Genomic DNA, 10,286 nt, shown 5'->3' with positions numbered 1-10,286 from the left:
CTTTGCGTTCCGCGTCTTGTACTCTTGTAATTTTGAGACGTTTCTTATCAATAATTGGAACCTCTTTGATTGTACTTTGTACTTTTGAGCTTTTTGGTCGTTTGCGTCTTCAATTCGTCGAATCTGTCTTTTGTCTTCACCTTTTATTATTTAAACGAATATCACTTGTAAATAGAACAATTGCAACTAAAAGCTTGTCTTTCTTGAGGGATAATGCTATGAAATATATGTTCATTTTTAGCATTATCAATGTCACAAACACATCTTCTCATTCCCAAAGCACACTCTCACTGTACGAGTAAGAAATAAATTGCGGCTACCCGAGAATAATATGATTCGTACCACTGGTCAGTTGCAAATCTCTTTGCCATTCGAGGGTATATGTGACAACCCAGAAATTTCGTATCATCAACGGGGTTTTTTGTGATTGGATCATCATTAAGTGTTTCTTCATCTTCCCCACACTTATTCGTTTTTATTGGTTTAACAGTTTTGGTTGGTGGAGATCTAAACTTTCTGTTCACAAAGGTGATCGATTTATCACCATCACTAAGTGTCATTCTTCCTTCTCTTACATCAATGAATGCCTCGGTGGTTGCTAAAAATGGGCGACCTAAAATTAGAGGAATATCGAGGTTTTCCTCCATATTAATCACTATGAAGTTTGCAACAAAGGTCAAACTTCCCACGTTAACAAGTAAATTATTTGCTATTCTAACCGGGTGTTTAATGGTTAGGTCAAATGATTGAATACCTATTTTGGTTGGTTTTAATTTACCCATACCTAATCTTTTGTATAACGAAAGAGGCATAATATTTGCACTTGCTCCTAAATCTGCGAGTCCATTATATACAACACCATCATTAAGCAAGCAAGAAATGATAAATTCACCCGGGTCTCCTGCTTTAGTAAGTCGAGTTGGTTTGTAAACCTTTTTCGGGTGTTCTTTTCTTGGTTCTTTCACTTCTATTTGAACTTCTTGTTTCACATTTTTCTTCGTTTCTTGGAATGGAAGGTTTGTATAAGAATTCTTCTTCATCACTTCAATTTGAATCCTCCCTATTTTCCAATTTTGATTTTTCATATGTTGTTGATAACATATTTATGTTTTCATTTTGAAGGTTTTCTTGGGTGGTGAAATTATGATTGACTTCATTGTCAACTTCCATCGGACCATGTATGTAATGTTTAACTCTGTGACCATTAACTTTAAATTCAATCCCATTTGAATTTATTAACTCTATTGTTCCGTATGGGAAAACTCTTTTGACTATAAATGGTCCAGACCATCTTGATTTCAATTTTCCAGGAAATAGCTCGTGAATTGAAAAGAAGAACTCTGTCTCCTTCTTTAAATTCTTTTGAACTTCTGATTCTTTTATCTTGCCATTTCTTCGTTCTTTCTTTATAGATTAACGAAATTTCGTATGCTTCAAGTCTTAATTCTTCTAATTCGTTTAGTTGACTTAATCGTAGACGTCTGGCTTCATGTAAATCAAGATTACATGTCTTCAAAGCCCAAAATGCTTTGTGTTCAATTTCTACTGGAAGATGACATGCTTTTCCGTAAACGAGTTTAAAAGGTGTGGTACCAATTGGAGTTTTGTAGGCTGTTCTAAAAGCCCAGAGTGTATCCTCCAATTTCATGGACCATTCCTTCGGATTTGATCCTACAGTTTTCTCTAGAATACGTTTTAAAGCTCGGTTGGTATTTTCAACTTGTCCATTTGTTTGTGGATGATAAGCGGTGGAGATTTTATGAGTTACTCCATATCTTTTAAGAACTTTCTCAAGTTGATTATTACAAAAATGAGTACCCCGATCACTTATTAAAGCTTTCGGTGTTCCAAACCTAGCAAAAAGACGTTTTAAAAAGTTGACTACAACTCGTGCATCATTAGTTGGGAGAGCTTGTGCTTCCGCCCATTTAGATACATAATCAATGGCAACGAGAATGTAGAGATTATTATGAGATTTTGGAAATGGACCCATAAAGTCAATACCCCAAATGTCAAATACTTCACATACTTGAATGACATTTTGTGGCATTTCATCATGTTAACTTATTTTTCCGGCCCTTTGACAAGCATCACAGGATTTGCAAAGAAAGTGTGCGTCTTTGAAAATTGTAGGCCAATAGAATCCAGCATCATAAACTTTTCTTGCTGTTAGTTGAGGCCCATAATGCCCTCCTGTTGGTCCTGTGTGACAATGGTTTAAGATTTGACTAGCTTCATCTCCGAATACACATCGGCGTATTATTCCATCGGGACAACTTTTAAACAAATGTGGATCTTCCCAGAAATAGTGTTTTATATCACTAAAGAATTTATTTCGTTTTTGGTACGATAATCCTTTTTCAAGGAATCCACATACTAAGTAGTTTGCATAGTCTGCAAATCATGGAATTTCATTATAATCTATCTTCAATAGATATTCATCAGGAAAGTTGTCTTGTATGGCCGATTCATTTAGAACTTCTAATTCGGGATTTTCAAGACGAGAAAGATGATCAGCGGCGAGATTTTCTGCTCCCTTTTTATCTCGAATTTCAATATCGAACTCTTGTAAGAGTAAGATCCAACGGATTAATCTTGGTTTGGCATCTTGTTTTGAAAATAGGTATCTAAGAGCAGAATGGTCAGTATAGACTACCGTTTTAGCTAAAACGAGATATGAACGAAATTTGTCAAAAGCAAAGACAATAGCAAGGAGTTCTTTTTCAGTAGTTGTATAGTTCGTTTGTGCTCCTTGTAACGTCTTACTAGCATAATATATAGGTTGAAATCGTTTTTCAATCCTTTGTCCTAAAATGGCTCCCATTGCAAAATCACTTGCATCGCACATTAGTTCGAATGGTAGATTTTAATTTGGAGTTATCATGATCGGCGCATTAGTGAGTTTTTCTTTAAGAATATTAAAAGATTTGATGCATTCATCTGAAAAGATGAATGGAGCATCCTTTTCTAGGAGCTTATTCATAGGAGTGGCAATTTTAGAAAAATCTTTTATGAAACGTCGGTAAAAACCGGCATGCCCTAGAAAACTCCTAACTCCTCTAACATTGGTGGGATGTGGAAGTTTAGCGATTACATCTACTTTTGCTCTATCTACTTCAATTCCTTCCTTTGAAATTTTATGTCCAAGAACGATGCCTTCTTTAACCATGAAATGGCATTTCTCCCAATTAAGTACTAGATTTGATTGTTCGCATCTAATAAGCATTCGTTCAAGATTAACTAGAGATGATTCAAATGTATCACCGAAGACTGAAAAGTCATCCATGAAAACTTCCATGCATTCTTCTATCATGTCGTGAAAAATCGCCATCATGCACCTTTGAAAGGTTGTAGGGGCGTTGCAAAGTCCAAATGGCATGCGTTTGTAAGCAAAAGTACAATAAGGGCACGTGAATGTGGTTTTCTCTTGGTCCTCGGGTGCTATTGGAATTTGAAAATATCCGGAAAAACCATCAAGAAAACAATAGTAACTATTTCCAGCTAATCTTTCTAACATTTGATCAATGAAAGGTAAGGGAAAGTGATCTTTTCTGGTGGCGTCATTTAATTTTCTATAATCAATACAAACACGCCATCCTGTTACAGTCCTAGTAGGAATAAGGTCATCTTTCTCATTTGTGATGACAGTCATGCCACCCTTCTTAGGTATGCATTGAACTGGGCTTACCCATGGACTATCAGAGATTGGATAAATTAAACCTGCATCAAGCAGTTTAATAATTTCTTTCTTAACAACATCTTGCATATTAGGATTTAGTCTTCGTTGGCGTTGCACATACGTTTTATGACCTTCTTCCATAAGGATTTTATGTGTGCAATACGAAGGACTTATTCCTTTAATGTCATGAATTTTCCATGCAATGGCTGGTTTATGAGCTTTTAGCACAGAAATGAGTTGAGATTTTTCATTTTCAGTAAGAGAAGACGATATTATTACAGGTAATTCAGATTCACCATGTAAATAATCATATTCCAAATGGTTTGAAAGTGGCTTTAACTCTAATGTCGGTGGTTCTTCTATCGATGATTTATATCGATATCTGTCTTCTTCTTTTAGCATTTGAATTTCTTCTGTTGTTGGTTCATATCCATTAGCCATAAGTGTAGCTAACATTTCAGTTTCATCAATTGGTTCAGTTCCTTCTCCTAAAGAACATTCTCCTATTCCTTGTAATTCTGGAAATTCTTCTAACAATTCTACATGTGAATCTATGGTTTGAATATAATAACATGTATCATCTGCAGATTGCGGTTGTTGCAAGGCTCTATCAACTGAAAAGGTAACACTCTCGTCCTTTATACTTAGGGTCAGTTTCTTACCAAACACGTCTATTATTGCTTTAGCCGTGTTTAAGAATGGTCTTCCTAATATAAGAGGAACTCGAGAATCTTCTTCCATGTCCAGAATAACAAAATCTACTGGAAATACTAAAGTACCAACTTTAACTAGCATATTCTCCATTGAACTATTGAACTAAGACTACCAAGAAAACATGGAATTGTGAAACTTCCTGGATCTGATAATTTTTCTGGTATCTTATTCAACAGCACTGCTGAACAGTTTGCATTCATAGTAACAGCCGAGAGTTCTTCCATTTTCTTTCTATTTGTGATTAGATCTTTTAGAAATTTAGCATATCTAGGCATTCCTGAAATTACATCAATGAAAGGAAGATTTACATTTATCTGTTTAAACATATCCAAGAATTTACTTGGGTAAGGAAGTGGTGGTTGGTATGGTTTAACATAAGGTTTATCCTTAACTGTGTTATCTTCATTAACCTTTTCAACTACCGATTCTTTTTCCTTATCTTGTTCAGATTGTGATTCTTGTGGTGTAGGAATAGCTTCATCAGAAATTACAGGCATTTCAGGTGGTTTAAGTGTAATACCACTTCTTGTGGTAATGGATTTTGCCGTTTCATTCCGGGGGTTAGCATTTGTATCGCTAGGTAAACTTCCCGGTTTTCTTTCACCTATCAACCTTGCTAGGTTGCTCACTTCTTGTTTCAGATTTTGAATAGAAGCTTGTTGATTTCTAAATCTTGAGCATTTTGTTCATTGGTTTGTTTCTGAGATGTGAAAAACTGTGTTTGAGATTCAACTAGCTTCGACATCATATCTTCTAAATTTGGCTTTTTATCATGGGCTTGTGGTGGTTTATGTTGAAAATTAGGTCTTAGCTGATTGTAAGTATTGTTGGATACTTGTTGATTGCTAGGACCTTGTTAGTTGTTGTATGGAACATTTCGGTTATAATTCTGGTTTTGATTGTAGATTGGTCTTGGCGGTTGATAATTATTCTGATAATTATTTCCAGGCCTTTGGTTTATGTATGAAACATTCTCTCTTTGTTCCATTGTTAGTTCAATACTGAGACAATCTTTTATCAAATGTGGTCCTCCACACTGCTCACAACTAATTCGTATTGAGTGAATATCTTTAGTCATCTTTTCCATTCGTCTCTCGACAGCATCTATCTTTGCGAAAATGGAATCTAAGTCATGGCTAGAATCGGCTCTAGCTGCTTTAGATGATCTAACGATATCTTTTTCTTGGTGCCAATCATGTGAGTGGGAAGCAGTGTTATCAATAATTTTGTAAGCGTCAATTGTTGTTTTCTTTATAATGGAACCACCAGCTGCTATATCGATGTCTTTTCTTGTAGTGATGTCGCATCCTTGGTAGAATATTTGTACTATTTGACAGGTGTCTAAACCATGTTGCGGACATCCTCTTAATAATTTTCCAAATCTTGTCCATGCTTCATATAAAGTTTCATTTGGCTTCTGTGTGAACGTAACAATTTCTCCTTGAAGTCTTACGGCTTTAGAAGCCGGAAAGAATTATTTAAGAAATTTTTCAACTAAGACGTCCCATGTATCAATCGCCCCTTCAGGTAACGATTCTAACCAATCTTTGGCTTCTCCCTTTAAAGTCCAGGGAAATAACATGAGATATATCTGTTCATCCTCCACTTCTCTTATTTTAAATAGAGTACAGATCATATTAAAGGTACGAAGATGTTCATTTGGATCTTCCTTCGGTGCACCACTAAATTGCCATTGATTAGTCACCATGTGTAGAATTTGTCCTTTGATTTCATAATCTGGCGCATTAATGTCAGGTTGAGTAATTGCGTGACCTTGGCCAGTGCATTTAGCTCTCATTCGGTCTTCCATACTTATGAAATGTCCCGTTCTTATTGATTAAAAACGTTCCATATTAATTGATTTCGTTGCGAGGTTTTGACCTCTATATGAGACGTTTTTCAAAGACTGCATTCATTTTTAAACAAACCATAACCTTTATTTCATCAATAAAGGTTTAAAAAGCTTTACGTAGATTATCAAATAATGATAATCTAAAATATCCTGTTTACACACGACCATTACATAATGGTTTACAATACAAATATGTTACAACAAAATAAGTTTCTTGAATGCAGTTTTTACACAATATCATACAAGCATGGACTCCAAATCTTGTCCTTATTTAAGTATGCGACAGCGGAAGCTCTTAATAATCACCTGAGAATAAACATGCTTAAAACGTCAACAAAAATGTTGGTGAGTTATAGGTTTAACCTATATATATCAAATCATAATAATAGACCACAAGATTTCATATTTCAATACACATCCCATACATAGAGATAAAAATCATTCATATGGTGAACACCTGGTAACCGACAATAACAAGATGCATATATAAGAATATCCCCATCATTCCGGGACACCCTTCGGATATGATATAAATTTCGAAGTACTAAAGCATCCGGTACTTTGGATGGGGTTTGTTAGGCCCAATAGATCTATCTTTAGGATTCGCGTCAATTAGGGTGTCTGTTCCCTAATTCTTAGATTACCAGACTTAATAAAAAGGGGCATATTCGATTTCGATAATTCAACCATAGAATGTAGTTTCACGTACTTGTGTCTATTTTGTAAATCATTTATAAAACCTGCATGTATTCTCATCCCAAAAATATTAGATTTTAAAAGTGGGACTATAACTCACTTTCACCGATTTTTACTTCGTCGGGAAGTAAGACTTGGCCACTGGTTGATTCACGAACCTATAACAATATATACATATATATCAAAGTATGTTCAAAATATATTTACAACACTTTTAATATATTTTGATGTTTTAAGTTTATTAAGTCAGCTGTCCTCGTTAGTAACCTACAACTAGTTGTCCACAGTTAGATGTACAGAAATAAATCGATAAATATTATCTTGAATCAATCCACGACCCAGTGTATACGTATCTCAGTATTGATCACAACTCAAACTATATATATTTTGGAATCAACCTCAACCCTGTATAGCTAACTCCAACATTCACATATAGAGTGTCTATGGTTGTTCCGAAATATATATAGATGTGTCGACATGATAGGTCGAAACATTGTATACGTGTCTATGGTATCTCAAGATTACATAATATATAATACAAGTTGATTAAGTTATGGTTGGAATAGATTTGTTACCAATTTTCACGTAGCTAAAATGAGAAAAATTATCCAATCTTGTTTTACCCATAACTTCTTCATTTTAAATCCGTTTTGAGTGAATCAAATTGCTATGGTTTCATATTGAACTCTATTTTATGAATCTAAACAAAAAAAGTATAGGTTTCTAGTCGGAAAAATAAGTTACAAGTCGTTTTTGTAAAGGTAGTCATTTCAGTCGAAAGAACGACGTCTAGATGACCATTTTAGAAAACATACTTCCACTTTGAGTTTAACCATAATTTTTGGATATAGTTTCATGTTCATAATAAAAATCATTTTCTCAGAATAACAACTTTTAAATCAAAGTTTATCATAGTTTTTAATTAACTAACCCAAAACAGCCCGCGGTGTTACTACGACGGCGTAAATCCGGTTTTACGGTGTTTTTCGTGTTTCCAGGTTTTAAATCATTAAGTTAGCATATCATATAGATATAGAACATGTGTTTAGTTGATTTTAAAAGTCAAGTTAGAAGGATTAACTTTTGTTTGCGAACAAGTTTAGAATTAACTAAACTATGTTCTAGTGATTACAAGTTTAAACCTTCGAATAAGATAGCTTTATATGTATGAATCGAATGATGTTATGAACATCATTACTACCTTAAGTTCCTTGGATGAACCTACTGGAAAAGAGAAAAATGGATCTAGCTTCAATGGATCCTTGGATGGCTCAAAGTTCTTGAAGCAAAATCATGACACGAAAACAAGTTCAAGTAAGATCATCACTTGAAATAAGATTGTTATAGTTATAGAAATTGAACCAAAGTTTGAATATGATTATTACCTTGTATTATAATGATAACCTACTGTAAGAAACAAAGATTTCTTGAGGTTGGATGATCACCTTACAAGATTGGAAGTGAGCTAGCAAACTTGAAAGTATTCTTGATTTTATGAAACTAGAACTTTTGAAATTTATGAAGAACACTTAGAACTTGAAGATAGAACTTGAGAGAGTTCAATTAGATGAAGAAAATTGAAGAATGAAAGTGTTTGTAGGTGTTTTTGGTCGTTGGTGTATGGATTAGATATAAAGGATATGTAATTTTGTTTTCATGTAAATAAGTCATGAATGATTACTCATATTTTTGTAATCTTATGAGATATTTCATGCTAGTTGCCAAATGATGGTTCCCACATGTGTTAGGTGACTCACATGGGCTGCTAAGAGCTGATCATTGGAGTGTATATACCAATAGTACATACATCTAAAAGCTGTGTATTGTACGAGTACGAATACAGGTGCATACGAGTAGAATTGTTGATGAAACTGAACGAGAATGTAATTGTAAGCATTTTTGTTAAGTAGAAGTATTTTGATAAGTGTATTGAAGTCTTTCAAAAGTGTATAAATACATATTAAAACACTACATGTATATACATTTTAACTGAGTCGTTAAGTCATCGTTAGTCGTTACATGTAAGTGTTGTTTTGAAACCTTTAGGTTAACGATCTTGTTAAATGTTGTTAACCCAATGTTTATAATATCAAAAGAGATTTTAAATTATTATATTATCATGATATTATGATGTACGAATATCTCTTAATATGATATATATATACATTAAATGTCGTTACAACGATAAACGTTACATATATGTCTCGTTTCAAAATCATTAAGTTAGTAGTCTTGTTTTTACATATGTAGTTCATTGTTAATATAATTAATGATATGTTTACTTATCATAATATCATGTTAACTATATATATAACCATATATATGTCATCATATAGTTTTTTTTTACAAGTTTTAACGTTCGTGAATCACCGGTCAACTTGGGTGGTCAATTGTCTATATGAAACCTATTTCAATTAATCAAGTCTTAACAAGTTTGATTGCTTAACATGTTGGAAACATTTAATCATGTAAACATCAATCTCAATTAATATATATAAACATGGAAAAGTTCGGGTCACTACAGTACCTACCCGTTAAATAAATTTCGTCCCGAAATTTTAAGCTGTTGAAGGTGTTGACGAATCTTCTGGAAATAGATGCGGGTATTTCTTCTTCATCTGATCTTCACGCTCCCAGGTGAACTCGGGTCCTCTACGAGCATTCCATCGAACCTTAACAATTGGTATCTTGTTTTGCTTAAGTCTTTTAACCTCACGATCCATTATTTCGACGGGTTCTTCGATGAATTGGAGTTTTTCGTTGATTTGGATTTCATCTAACAGAATAGTGAGATCTTCTTTAGCAAAACATTTCTTCAAATTCGAGACGTGAAAAGTGTTATGTACAGCCGCGAGTTGTTGAGGTAACTCAAGTCGGTAAGCTACTGGTCCGACACGATCAATAATCTTGAATGGTCCAATATACCTTGGATTTAATTTCCCTCGTTTACCAAATCGAACAACGCCTTTCCAAGGTGAAACTTTAAGCATGACCATCTCTCCAATTTCAAATTCTATATCTTTTCTTTTAATGTCAGCGTAGCTCTTTTGTCGACTTTGGGCGGTTTTCAACCGTTGTTGAATTTGGATGATCTTCTCGGTAGTTTCTTGTATAATCTCCGGACCCGTAATCTGTCTATCCCCCACCTCACTCCAACAAATCGGAGACCTGCACTTTCTACCATAAAGTGCTTCAAACGGCGCCATCTCAATGCTTGAATGGTAGCTGTTGTTGTAGGAAAATTCTGCTAACGGTAGATGTCGATCCCAACTGTTTCCGAAATCAATAACACATGCTCGTAGCATGTCTTCAAGCGTTTGTATCGTCCTTTCGCTCTGCCCATCA

The 10,286-nt window shown here is 34.4% G+C and overlaps 1 non-coding gene across 1 annotated transcript; it reads left to right on the top strand.

Moving 5' to 3' along the window:
* The first annotated feature begins 5,736 nt into the window (after positions 1 to 5,736).
* LOC139845763 (small nucleolar RNA R71) lies at positions 5,737 to 5,843 on the top strand. The gene has a single exon (XR_011758521.1). It is a non-coding gene; the product is annotated as a small nucleolar RNA R71 (small nucleolar RNA).
* The last annotated feature ends 4,443 nt before the right edge of the window (positions 5,844 to 10,286 follow it).

Source organism: Rutidosis leptorrhynchoides, chromosome 4 (genome assembly GCF_046630445.1).
Source record: "Rutidosis leptorrhynchoides isolate AG116_Rl617_1_P2 chromosome 4, CSIRO_AGI_Rlap_v1, whole genome shotgun sequence".
Classification (NCBI taxonomy): Eukaryota; Viridiplantae; Streptophyta; class Magnoliopsida; order Asterales; family Asteraceae; genus Rutidosis; species Rutidosis leptorrhynchoides.
This window is presented reverse-complemented; position numbering and strand designations above follow the sequence as displayed.